The following is a 24,538-nucleotide window of genomic DNA, read 5'->3' as shown; positions in this document are numbered from 1 at the left end:
AATGATTTCAAGATGTGCTCTTTTATAATTTTTGATTGCTTGTTGATTCGTGTTGCTTTGTAGACTATTCATCAACATCTTTTGGAGCTTTATTAATTTAAGGCATGACTTTATGCTTTTCATCTATAAAGTTTAAATACCAAAATTTCAATAAATAATTTTCTTTCATATTATAAAAAAGTAATTTTTAAACCATATGAAAATTCAAGAAAAGAACCAACAAAGTGGTAAATAAAACAATTTCTAGAAAATCAGAAAATATTAAAATAATTCTTGAAAGGCGACAATTGTTTTTCTGTATTATAAAATAGAAAACATATAGAATCGAAGAAAAATGAAGTATTATATAGTAACTAGGGAATCCTAGTAATCTTGTAATTTATTTTATTCATATTCATGAAAAACAACCACTTTATCTTTTTTTATTGAAATTATTTGCACCTATTATCAACTTTCCTATTTTTGCCATGTGATACGTCTTCAACGTATCTATAATTTTTTACTGTTCCATGCTATTATATTATCCATCTAGGATGTTTTATATACATTTATATGCTATTTTATATGATTTTTTGGACCAACCTATTAACCTAGAGCCCAGTGTCAGTTTCTGTTTTTTCCTTATTTTTGAGTATCGCAGAAAAGGAAAATCAAATGGAGTCCAATTGACCTGAAATTTCACGGAGATCATTTTTGGACCAGAAGAAGCCCACGGAGTACCGGAGATGGGCCAGAAGAGTCCCGAAGCCACCACGAGGGTGGGGGCGCCTACCCCTGAGCGCGCCCCCCTATCTCGTGGCCGCCTCGGGGACCCCCCTGACTTGTTCCCGACGCTAAAACCTCTTATATATACCCAAACTTCCAAAACACAACCTAGATCGGGAGTTCTGCCGCCGCAAGCCTCTGTAGCCACCAAAAACCAATCTCTAGACCCGTTATGGCACCCTGCCAGAAGGGGGGAATCCCTCTCCGGTGGCCATATTCATCATCCCGATGCTCTCCATGATGAGGAGGGAGTACTTCACCCTCGAGGCTGAGGGTATGTACCAGTAGCTATGTGTTTGATCTCTCTCTCTCTCTCTCTCTCTCTCGTGTTCTTAATTTGGCACGATCTTGATGTATCGCGAGCTTTGCTCTTATAGTTGGATCTTATGATGTTTCTCCCCCTCTACTCTCTTGTAATGGATTGAGTTTTCCCTTTGAAGTTATCTTATCGGATTGAGTCTTTAAGGATTTGAGAACACTTGATGTATGTCTTGCATGTGCTTATCTATGGTGACAATGGGATATTCACGTGATCCATTTGATGTATGTTTTGATGATCAACTTGCGAGTTCCGTGACCTCGTGAACTTATGCATAGGGGTTGGCACACGTTTTCATCTTGACTCTCCGGTAGAAACTTTGGGGCACTCTTTGAAGTTCTTTGTGTTGGTTGAATAGATGAATCTGAGATTATGTGATGCATATCGTATAATCATACCCACGGATACTTGAGGTGACATTAGAGTTTTGGTTGATTTGTGTCTTAAGGTGTTATTCTAGTATGAACTCTAGGATAGATTGAAAGTGTGTCCTACAAACCTCTGCACTTGGAGGCCCAACAACGTCTACAATAAGAAGGTTGTGTAGTAGACATCAAGCTCTTTTTTGACGCCGTTGCTGGGGAGGTTAGCACTTGAAGGTATATCTTTAGATCTTGCAATAGAATCTTTTAGTTTCTTTTTTATCACTAGTTTAGTCTATAAAAGAAAACTACAAAAAAATGGAATTAAGGTTGCCTCATATGCTTCATATTTTTAATGTCTTTCGTGAAAATAAGGATTCTGATAATTGTGCCAAAATGCTAGAAGAATGCATTAAAATGTTTGGCACTAAATCTTTGGGTGATGAGCATGATTGCAATGTTGTTAGTATGAATTCTTTGAATATCCATGATGCTAATGATATGCAAAGCCACAAGCTTAGGGATACTATGTTTGATGAAGATGATATTTTTTGTACCCCAAGTTTTGATGAGCAAATTTATTTTGATGATAGCATGCCTCCTATTTATGATGATTATATTGATGAAAGTGGGTTTGGAAGAGTGTCAACTTTATGGATAATGATCCCACTATTTTGGAGGGTGTTGAATCTTATTTTGATAATTATGAAAGTGGGTTTGGAGAGGTCATGCCTTTAGTTAATGTTAATCCCACTATTTTGGAAGAGTGCCAACTTTGCATACATGTGGATCGTGTTAAGAATATGTTTTGTGATAGCTATATTGTTGAATTTGCTTATGATCCTACATGTAATTATTATGAGGGAGGAACATATGCTTGTAGGAATTGCAATAATATCAAGTTTCCTCTCCCTGTGTTGAAAATCTTGAAGATTTGCTTGTTTTACCTTCCTATGCAAGTTGATTCTTGGTCCCACAAGTTGTTTGCTCACAAAATCCCTATGCATAGGAAGTGGTTTAGACTTAAATGTGCTAGTTATATTCTTCATGATGTTCTCTTTATGTTTCAATTCTTATCTTTTATGTGAGTCTCATTAAAATCATCATGCCTAGATAGGGGCGTTAAACGATAGCGCTTGTTGGAAGGCAACCCAATTTTATTTTTGTTCCTTGCTTTTTGTTCCTGTTTAGTAATAAATAAATCATCTATACTCTGTTATGATTGTGTTTTTATGTTTTAATTAGTGTTTGTGCCAAGTAAAACTTTTAGGATCTTCTTGGGCGATTGTTATTTAATCTTGATTTAAAAAAATAGAAAATATGCGCTCACGAAAATAATTGTCATTTCTTACCAGAGAGTGATAAAATACCAATTCTACTTGCAGTAGATTAATAAACAAATTGCCTAGGATTTCTTAATTTCTTAGGATTTTTGGAGTTATAGAAGTATTCGAAACCTAGATATTACTACAGATTGTTCTATTTTTGACAGATTCTGTTTTCTATGTGTTGTTTGCTTATTTTGATGAATCTATGAGTAGTATCGGAGGGTATGAACCATAGAGAAGTTGTAATATAGTAGATATTACACCAATATGAATTTAGAATGAGTTCACAACAGTAACAAAAGTGGTGATTTATTTTCTTATACTAACAGAGCTCATGAGATTTTCTGTTGAGTTTTGTGTTGTGAAGTTTTCAAGTTTTGGGTAAAGATTTGATGGACTATGGAATAAGGAGTGGCAAGAGCCTAACCTTGGGGATTCCCAAGGCACCCCAAGGTAACATTCAAGGACAACCAAGAGCCTAAGCTTGGGGATGCCCCGGATGGCATCCCCTCTTTCGTCTTCGTCTATCGGTAACTTTACTTTGAGCTATATTTTTATTCACCACATGATATGTGTTTTGCTTGGAGCGTCATTTTATTTTATTTTGTTTTGCTTGCTGTTTGAATAATATACCAAGATCTGAAATTCTTAAATGTTAGAGAGTCTTCACATAGTTACATAATTATTCAACTACTCATTGATCTTCACTTATATCTTTCGGAGTAGTTTGTCGTTTGCTCTAGTGCTTCACTTATATCTTTTTAGAGCACGGTGGTGGTTTTATTTTATAGAAATTATTGATCTCCCATGATTCACTTATATTATTTTGAGAGTCTTTTAGAAAATCATGGTAATTTGCTTTGGTTATGAAATTAGTTCTAATATGATAGGCATCCATGATGGGTATAATAAAAACTTTCATATAAAGTGCATTGAATACTATGAGAAGTTTGATACTTGATGATTGTTTTGAGATATGAAGATGGTGATATTAGAGTCATGCTAGTTGAGTAGTTGTGAATTTGATAGATACTTGTGTTAAAGTTTGTGATTCTCGTAGCATGCACGTATGGTGAACTGTTATGTGATGAAGCCGGAGCATGATTTATTTATTGATTGTCTTCCTTATGAGTGGCGGTCGGGGACGAGCGATGGTCTTTTCCTACCAATCTACCCCCCTAGAAGCATGTGTGTAGTACTTCGTTTTGATAACTAATAGATTTTTGCAATAAGTATGTGAGTTCTTTATGACTAATGTTGAGTCCATGGATTATACCCACTCTCACCCTTCCACCATTTCTAGCCTCTCTAGTACCGCGCAACTTTCGCCGGTACCAAAAACCCACCATTTACCTTCCTCAAAACAGCCACCATACCTACCTATTATGGCATTTCCATAGCCATTCCGAAATATATTGCCATGCAACTTTCCACCGTTCCGTTTATTATGACACGGTCCATCATTTTCATATTGCTTTGCATGATCATGTAGTTGACATCGTATTTGTGGCAAAGCCACCGTTCATAGTTCTTTCATACATGTCACTCATGAGTCATTGCACATCCTGGTACACCGCCGGAGGCATTCATATAGAGTCATATTTTGTTCTAAGTATCGAGTTGTAAGTAAATAAAAGTGTGATGGTCATCATTATTAGAGCATTGTCCCATGTGAGGAAAGGATGATGGAGACTATGATTCCCCCACAAGTCGGGATGAGATTCGGGACGAAAAAGAAAAAAAAAGAAAAAAAGGCCATAAAAAGAGAAGGCCCACAAAAAAACAAAAAAATGTGAGAAAAAGAGAGAAGGGGCAATGCTACTACCCCTTTACCACACTTGTGCTTCAAAGTAGCACCATGATCTTCATGATAGAGAGTCTCCTATGTTGTCACTTTCATATACTAGTGGGAATCTTTCATTGTAGAACTTGGCTTGTATATTCCAATGATGGGCTTACTCAAAATGCCCTAGGTCTTCGTGAGCAAGCGAGTTGGATGCACATCCACTTAGTTTTTTTTGAGCTTTCATACACTTATAGCTCTAGTGCATCTGTTGCATGGCAACCCTACTCACTCACATTGATATCTATTGGCATCTCCATAGCCCGTTGATACGCCTAGTTGATGTGAGACTATCTTCTCCTTTTTGTCTTCTCCACAACCACCATTCTATTTCACTTATAGTGCTATGTCCATGGCTCACACTCATGTATTGCGTGGAGATTCAAAAAAATTGAGAACATCAAAAGTATGAAACAATTGCTTGGCTTGTCATTGGGGTTGTGCATGATTTAAATATTTTATGTGATGAAGATAGAGCATAGCCAGACTATATGATTTTGTAGGGATAACTTTCTTTGGCCATGTTATTTTGAGAAGACATGATTACTTTGTTAGTATGCTTGAAGTATTATTATATTCATGTCAATATTAAACTTTTGTCTTGAATCTTTCGGATCTGAACATTCATACCACAACAAAGAAAATTACATTGATAAATATGTTAGGTAGCATTCCACATCAAAAATTCTGTTTTTATCATTTACGTACTCGAGGACGAGCAGGAATTAAGCTTGGGGATGCTTGATACATCTCCAACGTATTTATAATTTTTGATTGTTCCATGCTATTATATTATCCATCTAGGATGTTTTATATGCACTTATATGATTTTTTGGACTAACCTATTAAACTAGAGCCCAGTGTCAGTTTCTGTTTCCCCTTGTTTTTGAGTATCGCAGAAAAGGAAAACCAAACGAAGTCCAATTGACCTGAAATTTCACGGAGATCATTTTTGGACCAGAAGAAGCCCCCGTAGTACCGAAGATGGGCGAGAAGAGTCCTGAGGCCACCATGAGGGTGGGGGGGCGCGCCCTACCCCATGCGCGCGCCCCCTATCTCGTGGCCGCCTCGGGGACCCCCTGACTTGTTCCCGATGCTAAAACCTCTTATATATACCCAAACTTCCAGAACATAACCTAGATCGTGAGTTCTGCCGCCGCAAGCCTCTATAGCCACCAAAAACCAATCTAGATCCGTTCTGGCACCCTGCCGGAGGGGGGAATCCCTCTCCGGTGGCCATCTTCATCATCCCGACGCTCTCCATGATGAGGAGGGAGTAGTTCACCCTCGGGGTTGAGGGTATGTACCAGTAGCTATGTGTTTGATCTCTCTCTCTCGTGTTCTCAATTTGGCACGATCTTGATGTATCGCGAGTTTTGCTATTATAGTTGGGTCTTATGATGTTTCTCCCCTCTATTCTCTTGTAATGGATTGAGTTTTCCCTTTGAAGTTATCTTATCGGATTGAGTCTTTAAGGATTTGAGAACACTTGATGTATGTCTTGCATGTGCTTATCTGTGGTGACAAAGAGATATTCACGTGATCCACTTGATGTATGTTTTGGTGATCAACTTGCGAGTTCTGTGACCTCGTGAACTTATGCATAGGGGTTGGCACATGTTTTCATCTTGACTCTCCGGTAGAAACTTTGGGGCACTCTTTGAAGTTCTTTGTGTTGGTTGAATAGATGAATCTGAGATTGTGTGATGCATATCCTATAATCATACCCACGGATACTTGAGGTGACATTGGAGTATCTAGGTGACATTAGGGTTTGATTAATTTGTGTCTTAAGGTGTTATTCTAGTACAAACTCTAGGATAGATTGAACGAAACGAATAGCTTCGTGTTATTTTACTACGGACTCTTGAATAGATCGATCAGAATGAATAACTTTGAGGTGGTTTCATACCCTACAATAATCTCTTCATTTGTTCTGCGCTATTAGTGACTTTGGAGTGACTCTTTGTTGCATGTTGAGGGATAGTTATATGATCCAATTATGTTATTATTGTTGAGAGAACTTGCACTAGTGAAAGTATGAACCCTAGGCCTTGTTTCAACGTATTGCAATACCGTTTTCGCTCACTTTTATCATGAGTTACCTTGCTGTTTTTATATTTTCAGATTACAAAAACATATATCTATCATCCATATTGCACTTGTATCACCATCTCTTCGCTGAACTAGTGCACCTATACAATTTACCATATTGGGTGTGTTGGGGACACAAGAGACTCTTTGCTATTTGGTTGCAGGGTTGTCTGAAAGAGACTATCTTCATCCTACGCCTCCCACGGATTGATAAACCTTAGGTCAGCCACTTGAGAGAAATTTGCTACAGTTCTACAAATCTCTGCACTTGGAGGCCCAACAATGTTTACAAAAATAAGGTTATGTAGTAGACATCACCAGGGTGGTCTGTTTTCTTTTTTCTACAAGTTCTTGACTTCTCTAATATTTTGTTTATTTTTCATTATATCCCCACACCAAAGAAAACCTCTAACTTTTTTTGTTTATGTCTTTCCTGAAATGTGCTTGATTTGCTTTTGCGGGAGCTTGAATTAATGTGCTTGCTAATTCGTCACCTGTACCAAATTACAACCACAATATTGTTATAATTATAGGCCTACAGAGGTAAATATAGTGCACAATTTTGGCACACTTTTCTCTCTATTTTGGCTACTTTATTGTTTAGATGAATCTCATTAGCAACATTTTGAGCTAATTATAACACGCGGGGCCTTCTCGTTTTTTCCGACAAAGAACACTTTATATTACACATGATGAAACATCAAGGGGATATAAACACTAGGAGAAGACACTTGGCTTCTGCATTACTATGATGCACACAACCAACATCAATGTGCACACACAAAAGATCACATCGGCAAAAAAGCAAGTCATACAAGATCGAAGCTATGCATAGGCAGGAAAAAGGAAAAAGCGATCAAAACAATAATCGATGAAATGCAGCAACGACCTTTGGCACCAACAATGACATGCAATGCCTACAATTAAGCTCCTCCAAAATAATGCCTCCAGGAAGGGTATGACGCACGCCAAATAGTACCTTCAACAAGGTAACAATCCAGAAGTTGCAATTGCCAGTTATGGCCAACTGGCTCAGCCTAGGGTTTTCACCGCAGAGCTCCAGACTAGGTACTCGAGAAGAACCACCAAGTCGAAGTTCACCTGTGTATTCGCTTCCACTTTCCGTGATGCCAACAATTATATACACACACGGTCATGACGTGAGATTCCATGCAAGTGATGCCATGCTCGCACAAGCAGGCAACTGAGTTGCAACAAGAGCTGCTGGGTACAAAAAGCATGGAACAACCAAAGCTCTCCTTCACACACGCGATGAATGCATTGACGAGGGAGGAAAGTCACCGGCACTAAAAAACTAGTGGTCCCACACCGTCCTTCCAGGTAGTAGCCGGTGTCAGATCTGTATCACACAACACCACCACACGCCGCCTCTTGCTTGGTTGCCTCACCTATGGCAGCAAACCATCGATCTACCAACATACCAAGGAGGAGATCCGGTATGGTAAGACGATACTCGCCGGCTATTCTCGACACGAGAGTAGTTAGAATCATGATTTTATTATACGACTCTACGGTCCAAACTAACACTTGTGATCCTAAAATTTTTGTTAGTAGAATCTATGTTTATATGATTTTGAGAGTTAAGATTCTACGATTGTGATCCTATCATCGGAGCTCCGATTTGATTCAGATTTTAGAATCACGATTCAGACTGCCTTGCTCGACGCCGCCGTGGCTTCACGACCTTTACCGTTGCCTCAAGTCGCCTCAGACCGCCCTGCACAAACAACGGGGGATCCCGCGACGCAACATAAACCACACATTGTGAGGGAGGCACCTTGCAGGCATATGAGGAGCACACCAGGAAGGTATCACTAAACGACGATGGGAAAACACAAGGTGCTGGATGAAGGGTGCACAGCGTAAATCGTGACGGGGTTGAGATGTCCAGGAGATTTTTGGGGGATCGCCTCCTGCCCAGGCCATCCGCCCTGCTGACAACGGCGGCGATGGGGTTTTGGGTTTTGGGGGGGGGGGGGGTTGGAAGGCACGCCAACGGTGCATAGTTACGATTGCAAGTACGTCAAAGTAGGTAGTTGATTAACATACGTCAAAGTACGTCAAAGCTGTCTTCCGGGACTGAGGCCATGTGGGCGCAGATCCTCCGCAACAAGTACCTCCAGACTAAAACATTGTCCTAGGTCGCAGTCAGGCCGACTGATTCGCCTTTCTGGAAAGGACTAATGAAAGTCAAACAATCTATGTTCAATAGGACGAGATTTGTTATTGGAAACGGTACAAGTACACGTTTCAGGGAGGATACTTGGCTTGGTGAATCACCTTTAGCCATTCAATATCCGTCTTTATATCGGATTGCTCAACGATGTGAGGTGTTCGTGGCAACGGTATTCCAATCTGTCCCCCTTAATATTCAGTTTCGACGGTCGCTAGCGGGCAGTCGTTGGGAAGAATGGCTCCATCTAGTTAGGAGACTGATGGAGGTTCAACTTTCTCACCAACCTGATATATTGCGCTGGAAGTTGACTAGCTCTGGAGTATTTACAGTTAAATCAATGTATATTGATGTTATTAATTCGAATGCTATTCCAACTTCCAAGTATGTTTGGGCTGTCAAAGTTTCTTTAAAAATTAAAGTGTTTATGTGATTTGTCCATAAACAAGTTATTTTAACAAAGGACAACTTGATTAAACGCAATTGGACAGGACCTACTAGGTGTAGTTTCTGTGATCGGGATGAGACGATTACGCATTTATTCTTTGATTGCCCGTTGGCCAAAGTTCTATGGCGGACGGTCCATATTGCTTTTAATATTACTCCACCGACTTCGGTCAATGCTTTATTTGGGACATGGCTTAATGGGGTTGAGCCTGAATTAGCAAGACATATTCGGGTTGGAGTTTGCGCTTTGTTATGGACTATCTGGAATTGCAGAAATGATTTGATTTTTAACAGAACATCACGGATTCATTTTTTGCAGGTTATTTTCAGAGCTACGACACTGATCCGTTCGTGGTCGCTACTCACTCCGATGGAGGCCAGGGAGCATTTGGTTACTGGATCTATCCGTTGGGAGATGGTAGCTCGGGATATCTTCAACCGATTTGGATGGCGGTCATGTAATAGGATAGGCAATTAGTTTCCCTATTTAGTTTTAGCCAGCCGGTTGTGGCATCTTTTTCAGGCTAGTTTGTGTATCTAGCCGTCTGTCGCTCTGTGTGAGCTGCATTTATCCTTTGCTTTTTGTTTGGCTGGAGACTGTGAAACCTTGTTGGCATCTTTTGTTATTTGGTTAATAAGATGGCCGTATGCATAGTTCTGATGCAGAGGCCGGGGAGATCCCCTTTTCGAAAAAAAACACGTTGTTCCTTAAAAAAGCTTGACAAAGAAGACCTATGGCGCGGACCATGAGATTAAACATAGTATTGCGATTATGACTGCTAACATCGGTATCATGTACAAAACACAGGTCTCCTCGGAGCTGTAGTAAAAACAAGTCTTCGATCTACTAGAGTGACCAGTTATAACATAATCATACGACTAACAAGTATCCATCTCCTTGTCGAATCACCAGATTATCATGTAGTAAACATAAGTCTACCAGTAGGCATAAGTCTTCGATATAGTCGTGATCAGTTAACATAATCACAAGACTAACAAGTACCTATCTCCTTGTCCAGTCTCCCGATTAAAAAAGCACGTGCTTACACAAGGTTCAAGGGGCCGTATACGCTGTACAATTTGACCTTACAACTGAAAGACAAACCGAAACGAGTGCGAAAGATCACCCAGGGTTTTGGAGCATGTGCTGAAAGAGGCTTCAAACATCTCTCAGCTACGGTGGCTATGCCCGGCAATGGGTACTGAGGACCTGTGATTCACTGTTCTAGCTAGATATAGCTAAGCAAACAACCGAAAGCATGCTCCCAACACTAAAAAAAGTTGTCGCTTGAAGCATTCGCAAGGTTTGCAAAATGCATACTTTGTGTGGCTAATTTGTATTCCAATATATGTAAATTAATCTAGTGCTTGTCAGGATACATTTGTGTATAATTTTGTCAAGTATCCAGTTTAAATATTTTTGAAGGTTTCGGCACTCATAGTTTCTAAAGTTTGACTCTGCCTATGTACGAAACAACAAGCTTTAGAAAATTGGATGTGTCTTGGTGAAGGTGTTGTGGTGCCCGGTGCATTGGTGGAATGGTGGCCTTCCAAGATGGGTTGAATTTTGAGGACTGTCGGCGTGGGGGTCTAGCTTGCCAATTAAGTATTGGAATATTTACTTCCTATGAATGAATTAAAGAAGAACTCTGGGATGGGTAGAACCTGAAACTTATGCAGTTACTGTAAAGTGTAAACCATGTCTTCCATGTGCCCAACTAGTTCAGATGGTAGCTTTGGACTTCTATATGCTGCTATTCAATCTGTCTGGAAGCTTTATATAGTCCTCCTCGTATTCCTATTCTCTTCTGGTTTCTAGTTTCACCATGAGCCATGTGCCCATGTCCCATGACAACCCTCTCAACAATCTTCAATGTTTGATCATTCCTGTAGTTAGAGCGAGTTACTTGCTAAGTTTCTTGGTCAAACCTAAGGCAATTTTTCTGTTTCTCTGAACGACAACGTGTGCCAACTCTGGTACATTCAATATGAGAATGGAACAGGGACCCTGGCTCAGTTGATCAAAAGAGTTTAACCTAGTTGAGTGATGTTGAAGTGTGGACATACATATCGGTAGACATAGAAAATGTTGTAGCACAAGGACAATGCAGCCAACTTTTCGTACACCTATAATGTGAGGACCTACGGTGATACAGATTTGGGGTTGCCAAACATAGGAGACTAGACGAACGAGTGTGCACTTTCTGTACCCGGCGCATACGCATCTGAGTGTTTTTCAACATTCAGCATCCACAATTAAAGGTTTCAGAAATTCACCGCAAAAATCTATATCCATATTTTGTAGGAAGAATTGTGAACCTACAAATGTTGGGCTAAAATATATCTGTATTGTGCAAACAAAATGAGGGCTTAATAGTTCTCAAGAATCTAATAGCTCTTGAAGACAAACACTCCCGCCCTTCTGTTCCCTGTAATAGCTCTTGAATAATGCACTCTTAGCACTTGAATCATGGAAAATTAATTACAATTAGCGGCACTTTATAATTGCAGATGGAACAAATACTGAACAACTCCCTCTATAAAGAATTATAAGAGTGTTTAGATCACTACTTTAGTGATCTAAACTGGTAGGACTAGGGTTCCTACCAGGCCTCCGGCGCAGATTGTATGGGCAAGGAGGAGGGGGACGAGGGCTGGAGCGGGCGCGCCGGCGGACAGGCGCCGTCGCGGCTAGGGTTCCGGCTCCTCTTGAGGAGCCGGGCAACAGAAGATTATAATATCTTTATTGCTTGATCTCAACGGTGTGTTACAACTAGTATTTATAATTTTAGCCTAAGATAACTTGCCTAAGATAACTTGTGGGCCAAACCCCTAATACTAATGCCCGGTGGGCCTCTTCCTAGTATAGACCAAACCGGTCATAACATCTCTCCCCGCCTGCGCAAACAGCTCGTCCTCGAGATGAAAGTCTGGATAGTGTTGGCGAAAATCCTCACGCTGCTCCCAAGTAGCCTCCTCCTCCGGAAGGCCCACCCACTGAACGAGGACGAACCAGACGCCACGACGGAGCTGTGCCTGCAACACCTTTGCCGGCTCTGGAAGAATGTGACCATCGGCGGTTGGCAGAAGCGCCGGAGGAGCCGCCGGTGGCTCGCCACGGAAAGGCTTGAGCAGCCCCACATGGAAGACGTCGTGGATGCGAGCACGGGCTGGAAGCTGAAGACGATAGGCCACCTTCCCAATGCGCTCCAAGATAGGGAAGGGCCCGGCGTAGCGAGGCCCGAGCTTGCGCTTGGCGCGCGGGTCAAGTGACTGCGTAGAGCGGTGGAGAAGACGCAGCCACACCCAGTCACCCACCGTGAACTCCGCCTCGCGATGATGATCGTCGTAGTAATGCTTGGCCAGCTGCTGGGCCTGAAAGAGACGCTGACGGACCTCAGCAAGCATCTCGTCACGGGTGTGGATAAGGTCACCCGCAACCGCTGTCCGAGCCGTCTCCGGGTCCACCGGTAGTATAGGCGGGGGTGGTCGACCATAGACCACCTCAAATGGCGTAGCGTGCAGGGCGGAGTGATAAGAGGTGTTGTAGCAGTACTCCGCCCAAGAGAGCCAGTCCACCCAAGCGCGAGGCCGATCACCTGTCACACAACGCAAATACATGGCAATGACCTTGTTCGCCACCTCGGATTGACCGTCTGTCTGAGGATGGAACGCCGTACTCAGGCGGAGCTGGACACCCGCCATCCTGAAGAGGTCGCGCCAGACATGGCCCGTGAACACTGGGTCTCAATCACTAACGATTGAAGCAGGGAACCCGTGTAGGCGGACAATGCCGTCGAAGAAGGCCCAGGCCACGGACGCCGCCGTGTACGGATGGCCGAGCGCGATGAAGTGGGCGTACTTGGAGAAGCGGTCGACCACCGTGAGGATGACCGACTTGCCGCCCACCTTGGGGAGGCCCTTGATGAAGTCCATGGAGATATCCGCCCAGACCTGAGATGGCACCTCCAAGGGCTGCAGTAACCCAGCCGGCCGCAGGGTCTCCGTCTTGTTGCGCTGGCATGTCTGACAAGACCGAACCCAGTCGCGGACAGGGGCGCGATCGCCAGGGATGTAGAAGTCGGCGCGAAGACGATGGAGGGTTTTCTGCACACCCTCATGGCCTGCCGAGTGGGCGAGCTGTAACAACTGGTGATGGAGATCATCATGCGCCGGAACAAAGATCCGGCGCCCATGGAGAAGCAGTCCGTCAGAGAAGCGCCAAGGCTCCTCCAGGTCGCCGTCCGTGAGCTGCTGCCGAGGAAGGACGGCGTCGTCGGCCGTCGCAGTTGCGCGGCGGATGTCGGCGAAGAGACCGAACGTCGGCCCGGAGCGGATGCACAGGACTGCCCCGGCAGACTCGTCGACGGAGGTAGCGATGTCGGAGTCGCGACGGGCCAGCGCGTCGGCCACGGTGTTAAGGTGACCCGGCCGATACTCGACGGAGAAGTCGAAGCCGAAGAGCTTGCTGATCCACTGGTGCTGTGGCATGGTCGACAGTCGTTGGTCCAGCAAGAACTCCAGGCTGTAGTGGTCCGTGCGAATGTGGAAGGACCGTCCCCACAAGTACGGCCGCCAATGACGAACGACCTGCACAAGGCCAATGAGCTCCCGCTCGTATGCCGCCAGCTTGAGATGGCGAGGAGCGAAAGGCCGGCTGAAGAAGGCGAGGGGTCCATCGCCCTGATGAAGCACGACGCCGAAACCAGCTCCTGAGGCGTCACAGTCCACCACGAACGGGCGATCGAAGTCGGGCATCTAGAGGATGGGGCCCGTCATGAGGGCCCCCTTGAGGGCCTCGAACGCCCTCGTCGCCTCGTTGTCCCAAGCGAAAGCGTCGCGGCGAAGCAACCGCGTGAGGGGCGCCGCGATGAGCCCGGATTCCTAGATAAATTTCCGGTAGTAGCCGGCGAGGCCGAGGAACCCGCGGAGAGCCCGCGGCGAGCGAGGTGTCGGCCATGCGGAGACGGCCGCAACCTTGTCGGCGTCCATAGCCACCTCGTCGGCAGAGATGACATGGCCGAGGTAGGCGACGGTAGGTGTCCCGAACGAGCACTTCGAGTGCTTAAGGTGGAGGTGGTGCGCCCGAAGCTCGTTGAAGACGATGGCGACGTGCTGGAGGTGCTCGGCCCAGGTGGCGCTGTAGATAAGAATGTCATCAAAGAAAACAAGCACAAACCGCCGTAAGTAGGGCCGGAGGACGTCGTTCATCAGGGCCTGGAAAGTCGCTGGAGCGTTGGCGAGGCCGAAGGGCATCACCAAGAACTCGAAGTGGCCATGGTGGGTGCGAAACGCCGTCTTGGCGATGTCATCGGGATGCATACGCACCTGATGATAGCCCGACCGGAGATCGAGCTTGGTGAAGAAGCGCGCCCCATGGAGCTCATCCAAGAGCTCGTCGACCACCGGTATAGGGAACTTGTCCTTGAGCGTGAGCGCGTTCAGGGCACGGTAGTCGATGCAGAAACGCCAAGTGTCATTCGACTTGCGGACGAGCAGCACCCGGGCGGTGAAGGGTGACGTGGAGATCCGGATGATGCCCGCGGCGAGCATAAGGGCACACTGGCGCTCCAACTCATCCTTCTGCAGCTGAGGGTAGCGGTAGGGCCGAACCACCACGGGAGGGGTACCCGGCATGAGGTGAATATGATGGTCGTACACCCGGGTGGGCGGAAGACCCCGTGGATCGTCGAAGAGGTCGCTGTGCTGCCGCAGAAGGGAATCCAACAGGGGTTGCTCGGCCTCTGAGGACGCGGCGACCAGCTAGAGATGTGGCACGGCCGGTGCAGCGCCCCCAAGGCCGTCCCATCGGACGCGGCGGCCTAGCCGCCAGAACGTCATTGTGAGCACGTCGAAGTCCCATAGGATGGGACCGAGGGTCCAGAGAAAATCCACCCCGAGGATGAAGTCGAAGCAGCCGAGGTCGATCCCTGCACAGGTAATGGAGAAGTGTTCGCCACCAATGGAGATGGGAACGTCGCGGGCGAGCCCATGACACTGGAGGCGATCGCCGTTCGCCACCGTGATCCGCAGGCGCTCCTCGCCCGTCGTCGGAAGGGCTAGCCGACGCATGGTCGCCTCGGTCAAGAAGTTATGGGTGGAGCCAGTATCCAGCAGGGCCACCAGCCGCTTGCCATGGATCGTCACCAGCAGCAGCATGGTCCGCTCGCCACGGATGCCGGCGAGGGCGTGGAGGGAGACGACGCACGCCGTCGCCGTGGGATCCGCGGGCGTGTCTGCGGCCGCCTCGGGTGGTGGTCTCGCGTCGGTCGAGTCGTCCGCCTTGGTGTAGTCGACCGTCTCCAAGTAAAATAGGCGGGGGAAGACATGGGTCGGTGTGTAGGGCTCATCGCAGTTGAAGCAGAGTCCCTGACAGCGACGCTCCTGCTGCTCGGCCGGTGACAACTGACGGAAAGTCCGTGTGGTGGCCGGGGGCGCGGCCGTCGCGGCTGGAGGAGGCCGGCCCGGTGCTGGAGGAGTCGGCGCTGGTCGATTGGGCTGGCGGCCGCCCCGTCCGGGCTGTTGCTGCAGTGCCTGGGCCCGCTGCTCGAAAGCCCGGGCGTAGTACATGGCCGTCTGGAGGTCGGGGGGATCCCGGAGCTCGACGTCCACGCGAATATGGTCCGGCACACCGCCCACAAATAACTCGGCGCGCTGAATCCCGGAGACGCTCGGCGCGTGGCACGCCAGGGCCTGGAAGCGGTCGGCGTAGTCCTGAACCGTGGATGTGAACTGTAAACGGCCGAGGGCCGCCAGGCGGCTCCCGCGGATAGGAGGCCCGAACCGGAGAAGACAGAGCTCCCGGAAGCGCTCCCATGGTGGCATGCCGCCCTCGTCCTGCTCGAGGGCGTAGTACCAGGTCTGCGTCGCGCCGCGGAGATGATAGGACGCGATCCAGGTACGATCCGAAATGAGCGTCCGCTGCCCGTGAAAGAACTGCTCGCACTGGTTGAGCCAGTTGAGAGGGTCCTCCGTGCCCTCGTAGGTGGCGAAGTCCAGTTTGACGAAGCAAGGGGGTGTCGGACCGCCGTGCCCGGGGGCTGCTGCAGTCGGTGGCAGCGAGTGTGCCGGGTCGGGGATCTCCGGGGCGTAGGTCGCCAAGCCGGAGGGAAGGCGTCGGGTGCTCCGGCGCCGTGGTATACACCGGGCTCGGAGACGAGCCGGCCGCCCACGCGGGGATTGGCGATGGCGATGGCGGAAACTGCACCTGGTGCAGGGGCCGGCCAGTGGGCCGGGGCGCGGGTGGTGATGTTGTCGACGGTGGCGGCGCTTGGTGGAGCTGCGGCGCCGCAGCCAGAGTCGAAATAGCCGGCGGGGGCGCCTGGAGAAGCTGCTGGGAAGGGTCCCCCAGCGGTGCGGTGGCGGCCGGCCACGCGGGCCAAGGGTTCCCCGCGGCCGGGTAGTGCTGCAGCAGTAGCGGCGGCGGGGGCGGCCCTCCGTAGGGCGACTGGAAGGCCGGGGCGGGCCACTGGAGCGGCGGTGGCCCGTAGGCGGTGGTGGCGGCGCTCGGCGGCTGGGGCTGGTTCCCGACGAGATAGAGGCTGATGCCCTTGACCGCCTGGACGAGCTCTCGAAGGGTGCCCGAGACCTCCTCGGGCGAGAGGATGGGGGGCGGCTCCGCCGCGGTGGCGGTCGGCGCTGTCGGAGTGGCAGTCCCGGACGTGAGCGCCGGCATGGACGCGGACGGAGCTGGCGGCAACGTAGGTGAGGCGGTGGTGTTTGGCAGCGGCGGCGGTGATGGAGGAAGCGACATGATCGGGCTGGTGTCTCTGAATACCAAATTGGTAGGACTAGGGTTCCTATCAGGCCTCCGGCGCAGATTGTATGGGTAAGGAGGAGGGGGACGAGGGCTGGAGCGGGCGCGCCGGCGGACAGGCGCCGTCGCGGCTAGGGTTGGAGGCGGCGGCGGCGGCTAGGGTTCCGGCTCCTCAAGGAGCCGGGCAACAGAAGATTATAATATCTTTATTGCTTGATCTCAACGGTGTTTTACAACTAGTATTTATAACTTTAGCCTAAGATAACTTGTCTAAGATAACTTGTGGGCCAAGCCCCTAATACTAATGTTCAGTGGGCCTCTTCCTAGTATAGACCAAACCGGTCATAACATAAACGCTCTTATGTTTCTTTACAGAGGGAGTATTATTTTTTCCCTTGCAAATGGCTTGCACTCATGGACAACACAAATACTAACCAAGTCATCAACTACTCATTCTACCTTATGCAACAGAAAAGTCTCAGGCAAGATGATCTAGCTTGTGTAGTGTTTGAACAATAGGCCATTGTCTTTCACTTTCAAACACCTACAGGGACTAGCGGTTAGTATCGATCGAATTAGGTAAGAGTGATTTGACCTTGATAAAGTCCAGAGGGGCTGTCATTTTATAGGAAATCGGTAAGATTTGTGTCATAGTCATGTACTCCTACTGAGGTGTGTTGGATGGATGACCTGGTGATGCTGTAAGCAAAGCGTAAGTACCGATGAAATGGAACCCAGAGCCCCAGACAGAGAGGACATGCATGATAGCGCACATTATCGCACGTACGAGTGTATGAGGCTGTGGTGGCTGCAAGGTTTGTGAGAGGCAACTTTGTTTCACTTTCAGAAGATTTCTTGAGAGTGAATGAAGTAACCTTTGGGTAGCAGTGTCAACCATCAAGGGCACTTTTCAAATGCCCTTTTATTTCCTTTGTTCCTTTGGTTTGTTGGAGAAACGGAGGAAATTTTCTGCTGACGACACTGTATTCATTTGATTCGAAGGAAAGGAGCAAGTTCTCTTTGATTTTAGCTGTAAGGAGAAGACAATAAACTTCTAGAATCCAAACCGATATTTCTCAGTGTGCTTTGAATCTCATTCTTGTGTGTGCTTTGAATCTGATTTGGCTGTACTTATTATGGCTTTTGGGTTTTTAACTTTTTATATATTCCGGCTAGTAAAAAAATGAAATATACGTAAGGCACGCGTTATCTATTTTTTCTATTATGCACATGTGTTCTTATTACTGTATTAACGCATGCTTTCGCTACAATGTTTTCAAAGTTCTGCTGTTTGAAAATGTCCTAATGAAAGATATGTCTTCTCTCAAGTCTCAACAAGGCTATTTTTCTTTTGCCATTGTCTTCGCTTAAGCTACTTTCACCTGTTTGTGATGATACATATCGTCATATCGACATTGACCTACTACTGGCTACTAAACCTACAGGAGCTATACGTATCCACATGTAAGTACGTACGTACGTACACTTCTAAAAAAAAGAGTAAGCACGTACTGCGTATGTTCTTGACCAGGAAATTCCGGTAGTATCCTGCGGAACTCTGAAGAAGAATACCCTACTTGTGGAGGAACTACCAATCCTAATGACACGGAAGCTGCACTTGCAGAGGACGGCATCGATACCGTCCTTGCTGCCCAATGTTGGCATCCCCATGGGTGATGCCCGCGCTCAATTCATCGAGATGGTGTTGGAAGAGCGTCATGCCGCGTTCCAGTAGGCGCAGGCGGACCAGGAGTACAACCTCTGCCTCTTCGACAAGAACTGGCGTACGGAGGAGGAAAGCGCTGTCGGTTCGGCCATCGCGTCGAACGTGGACGTGGGCAAGCAAAAGGCATTGCTCGAATCCTTTTGCACCACCCACGAAATCCGCCTTGACCGCTCGCAGTTCCGCGTCCCTTGCGCGTAGTTAGAAGCCACCATCAAGGAGATCGATGAGGTGGTGAATGAATTCTACGGCAAGAGCGAGGACGAGGTCGCTAGTAGCGCCACGGCAGCGCCCCGCCACCACACCCACAAAGCCGGCCTGTCCGGGGGCGCCATCGGCAGCAAGGGAGAGTAGAGCATTAGAGGTCATCGGCGGTCGGGTCCCTGGAATGCCAACGCTCTTTCGCTCCCGCTGAAGTCAAGCTTAGCGGGTTCATCATCGTCGGCCGACTAGCCCCTTGCAAGTTGCGGAGGCAGAGGCGAACACTAGTAGAAAACAGGGCTTTGGTCACAGCGCAATATACACATTAGTCCCGGTTGCATTACGAACCGGGACTAATGTGAGCATTAGTCCCGGTTCAAATGGGCCCTTTAGTCCCAGTTTGAGACACGAACCGGGACAAAAGGGCATCGCATCCTTTAGTCCCGGTTCGTGTCTCAAACCAGGACTAAAGATTAGACCTTTAGTCCCGATTTGAGATATGAACCAAGACTAAAGGGTGTGATGCCCTTTAGTCCCGCTTCATGTCTCAAACCAGGACTAAAGGGCCAATTTATCAAACTCTACCCCCGCCCCCCGTGTATCACCATTTCAGTTTAAAAAAACAAAAGAAAATGATAAAAGCTTCAAAAAATAAAATCCTTCGAGATGTAGTTATATTACTACATCTATTAGTTAGGAAAATTTAAAAACTTATATTTGGACATGTTTTGCAAAAAAGTGTCATGAAAAAGTAAAACGGCTATAACTTTTGCATACGATGTTGGAAAAAAGTATAATATATCAAAATGTTCAGCACGAAAATCCGCATTCGATTTTGACCGCCTATGACCTGTTTGCAAATTTTTAGAATCCTCAAATTCCAAAAGGAAAAAAAGATATGCTCAAATTTCAGTTTTTTTTAATTTTGGGTAAATCTGGTCAAACTATGGTCAAACTACTTATTCAAGAAGTATTAGTGTTACTACATAATTATTCAAGAATATCAGTGTTACTAAATAATTATTTCAATTTTTCTGAATTTTGGTCAAATCTGGTCAAACTGCGTCAAACTATGGTCAAACTACTTACTGAAGAAATATTAGTGTTACTAAATAATTATTGTTTTTTAAAATAATAGTTTTAAACTCAAACAGTGAAACGTGTGACTTCATGCTCAAGCTAAACTCCTGAGGGTTAATAGGATTGACATCTTACTATTGTCATGAAAATAACAAATGTAGACTTGGAAACCAGGGAGAATAGAATCCGGAAGTTAAGCGTGATCAGGCTGGAGTAGTGAGAGGATGGGTGACCGGCCGAGAAGTTAGATGATTTGGAATGATGAGGGGTGATTAGAGATTAGAGGTTAAATTGAGTAGTGATGAGGGGTGATTAGAGATTAAAATGTAAAATAATTCAGAAATTTGAAAATCAGAAGAAAAAAATTCAAAAAAAATTTCGTAACATTTCCTTTAGTCCTGGTTGGTGTTACCAACCGGGACTAAAGGTGGAGCTCCCGACAGCAGTCATGTGGAGGGCCTTTAGTCCCGGTTCATATAAGAACCGAGACTGGGGGGGGGGGGAGGGGGAGGGCTTTAGTACGGACCCTTTAGTCCCGGTTCTAGAACTGGGACAAATGGCCCATTTTTCTACTAGTGGAAGCTTTAGTTCTCGGGGCTTGTAGTCTGCCGGACATGGGGAACAAGCGTCGGCAGTCATTTAGACTAGGTTTAGATTTTGCTTTAGTTCAAATATGTCGAAAACCATCTGATTTTATGTAAAAAAATATATCCAAATATGAATGAATATTGTCTGGATTGTTTAAATATGCATACTTTTTTGAATTTCATTATATTTCGACTGAAATGCAACCGGACATATGCGGCAAGCTTTAGATGGTTGGCTCCTGTATTCGTGTCCGTGAATTGGTCCCTTCTATCCATGGACGGATTCGGTGTCCGATTTGCGGGTTGGCATAGAAGATGCCCTAATACCAAAGCAGGACGGGCTCCTAAAATGGGCTGGGCCAAATCAATGCATCCAGTGCAAAAAGGGGCGGCCTATTTAAAAGCTTCCGTGTGGTTTAAGTGTTTTTTAATAGATTTTCATCTTTTTTTCTTTTGGTTTTCCTGTTGGGGGTTTTCTTTTCTGGATACATGCTGACATTTTTCAGATAGGCGCTAAACATTTCTAAATACACGTTGAACATTTTTCAAGATACACGGTGAATATTTGTCAAATGCACATTAAACTTTCTTTAATATACGGTAAAAATTTTATAACACAAATAAACATTTGGTAAATACACGTTTATTTTTTTACACACGCTCAATACTTTTCATTAAATTCCATGAAAATTTATTTTAAAAATGCAAACCATTTTTCAAGTGTTAGAACTTTTTTTAAGTGACATGAATATATTTTTTGTAAGTCCAAACATTTTCCTAAAAATTATGTGAACATTGTTTTACATTATATAAACAATTTTCAAAAATATCAAGAATGTATTTTGAAACATATGAACACTTTTTGAATTGTATGCAATATTTTATAATTACATTTTTTTACATTGTACAAACATTTTTAAAAATGTCAAGAAACTGTTTTTTAATAGTACGAACATTTTTAAAAAGTTGCACATCCTTTTTACACTGTATGAACATTTTCTAAATGTTCCATATACACTTTAATAAATAAATTTCTTACACTGTGTTTATGATATTTTGAAAATATAAACATAGGTAAAAAAGGAAAAAGAAACGAACCAACGAAGGAAGCAACAGACGCAGTACTGATGAAGAAACAAACATACGATGAAAATGGAAGAGGAACCGGCCACTGTCAAAAAATAAACGAAGAGGAACTGGCTACTGGGCCAACCCAACAGAAGCGACTACAAGGACCGCTCGCCTCAGGAACTGTCGCCGGTTCCTCTTCTATTTTGGAAACACACGGACATCATTTTAAATGTCACGAACATTTTTCAGTCGGAGTACAAACCATTTTTTTAAATTAGCTAGTTTTTGCTAACCAATCTGTGGTTGGAGGGTTAGAGGAACCGTGGTATCCCCAGTCACTAGGGTTCAAGTCCTAGTGCTCGCATTTATTTCTGAATTTATTTCAGAATTTTCGGTGATGCGCTTTCAGTGGGAGGAGACGTTCTCGTCGATGACGAGATGACTACGGTGACTTTGTAAATTTCAAGATTATATGCCAGCTCAGTCTTTCGAAGGTGCTCATAGGGGTAGAGTGTGCATGTATGCGTTCATAGGGTGAGTGTATGCGCGTGTATATGAGCGCTTGCATCTGTACTGTGTTAAAAAAAATTAGCTAGTTTTTTTACATTGTATACGCATTATGTAAAATTTCAAAAAATATTTTGAAATGCATGCACTTTTATTTTAAATAACACAAAATTCTTTTGAATGGTATGAAAATTTTGTTTTTAAAAATCATGTGATTTTTTACATTGTATAAACATCTTTTAAAAATGTCACAAACATATTTATTGAAATGCATTAAGATTTCTTAAATTTCACGAATAGTTTTAAAATTTATGTGAACAAATATTTTCAATGCATGAATATTTTTTAAATGTATGATGAACACTTTTCAAACTTAGTAAATTAATTTTTGAAATATATTGATGTAGATTATGGGCTGGACTATTCTGTTACCCCCCGCCCTATATAGGCGCGACACGCTGACCACCGTAGAATCCCCCCGACCCAGCTCGAACCCAACCCGCCTTCTTCCGCCGGAGGCAGCCGTCGTGGGCGAGCGAGCCACGGCGGCAGCCGGAGCGAGGGAGCCCGCGGCGCCGTGACTGGCCGGCGACGGATCCGCCGCCGTCTCTTGCCTCTGCCCGTCGCCGGATTCATCGACGGGGCCGTGATCCACCATCTCCTGCCTCCTTCCGTCGCCGGATCCATCGGCGGGGCCGTGATCCGCCGTCTACTGGCTCCCTCCGTCGCTGGATCCAACGACGGGGCCATGATCCACCGTCTCCTGCCTCCCTCCGTCGCCGGGTCCAACGACGGGGCCGTGATCCGCCGTCTCCTGGCTCCCTCCGTCGCCGGATCCAACGACGGGGCAGTGATCTGCCGCCTCCTGCCTCCCTCCGTCGCCGGGGCTCCTTCTCCGGGGCAGTGATCCCCGCAAGACGCTGCCTCCCCGGACCTCTTCGCCAGCCATCCACCACAAGCAGGAGCTGCATCAATGGCGCCGCCTCCCAAGAACATGCCAGTACGCCGACCACGAGAGGAAGAAGAAGAAGAAGTCAGTCCACTGGAGGTAATGTCTGCTTCCCACGTTTGTGTCAGTACATCAGTTCATCAGTCCTGCTATGAAGAAGAACCTGATAGTACATTGCAAATGCCTGATCAGTTCATTACACCCCTGCCACTTGATGCACAATTTGGATGTCGAGGTTACTGTCAGTACCTCTAATATGATAGCTTCAGTTCAAAACCAAAAAACATAAACTTATGCATCAGTCCAAGGAGCTACTAGGCTTTATATAAGGTTCAGCTGCCACTGCAAGTTGTATGATGTTATTTCTAATAGTGCATGTCGTGTAGTTGCGTCAGTTCGAACTAGTGAAAGAATGTTGTTGAAAAAAATACACGTGTTACACAGTAAGTTCAATGATACATAAACTAGGAGTACTTCTAGTGTAGTTGCATAAGTTATAGATGAACAAAAGAGAAGACATGCATCAGTTATATATATATATATATATATGCATATCCATACATCTCTGAAGTTCAATGTTCAGTTTACAAGCAGTGCTAAAAAACAGTACATCAGTACATCAGTGTTGAGCATGTATGGTTATACTGTTCGAGTGAAAATGAAACCAGATACAAAATAGAGAACAACAGTTTAAATAACAACCAGCGATGAAAGTTCAACTTGTACAATGCCTTCAGTGCATGACATGTTACCCATAGCATGTATACGAGAAAAATGCAGAAAAGATTAATCCCAAAACTGTTGAATGTCATTGCAGAAGCGAGCAAGGCGGCACATGCAGCGACCGTTTGATGAGCCAAGCTGATATGGGGCACCACCTGGTTCGGTAACACCAGAAATACCACCTGGATACTTCAACAATACAGGAAGATTTCAAGATACATCGAATCATCAGAAGCACGGACAAGTTCTTCTATGCAGCAAACACCAATATATGGGAATACAAGCTTTGTCACTCGTGGGTTGCAACAAGGCCAACAATATCCCCAACAACAAATGTTTTCCTTCCCTAGCGCATGCAGAAAGCCAAGGACAGGAAGCCGTGGATGGGTTGCAACAAGGCTTCCACCAGTCGCTCCGTCAACATCAATCATCCGTGTTGCAAAAGCGATTTCGACGGGAAGACCAGGCCAAAGAGACAGAAATTTTGGCCGCTCTAGCAGGTTCCAAAGTACAAGATATGAGCCATATAGACAGGAGCAACCTCACAACGAATCTGAGGGGAGACGGTCGTACAATGAGGGATTGAGAT

At 45.7% G+C, this 24,538-nt stretch overlaps 1 pseudogene; it reads right to left on the bottom strand.

Annotated features, from left to right (window-relative positions):
* Positions 1–12,190: 12,190 nt before the first annotated feature.
* On the bottom strand, positions 12,191–17,027 carry LOC147965777 (uncharacterized; annotated as a pseudogene).
* Between the last annotated feature and the right edge of the window lie 7,511 nt (positions 17,028–24,538).

Source organism: Triticum urartu, chromosome 6A (assembly GCF_056163025.1).
Source record: "Triticum urartu cultivar PI428250 chromosome 6A, HENAU_Tu73, whole genome shotgun sequence".
Lineage (NCBI taxonomy): Eukaryota > Viridiplantae > Streptophyta > Magnoliopsida > Poales > Poaceae > Triticum > Triticum urartu.
Note: the sequence above shows the minus strand (reverse complement) of the source record. Positions and strands in the feature narration are given on the sequence as shown.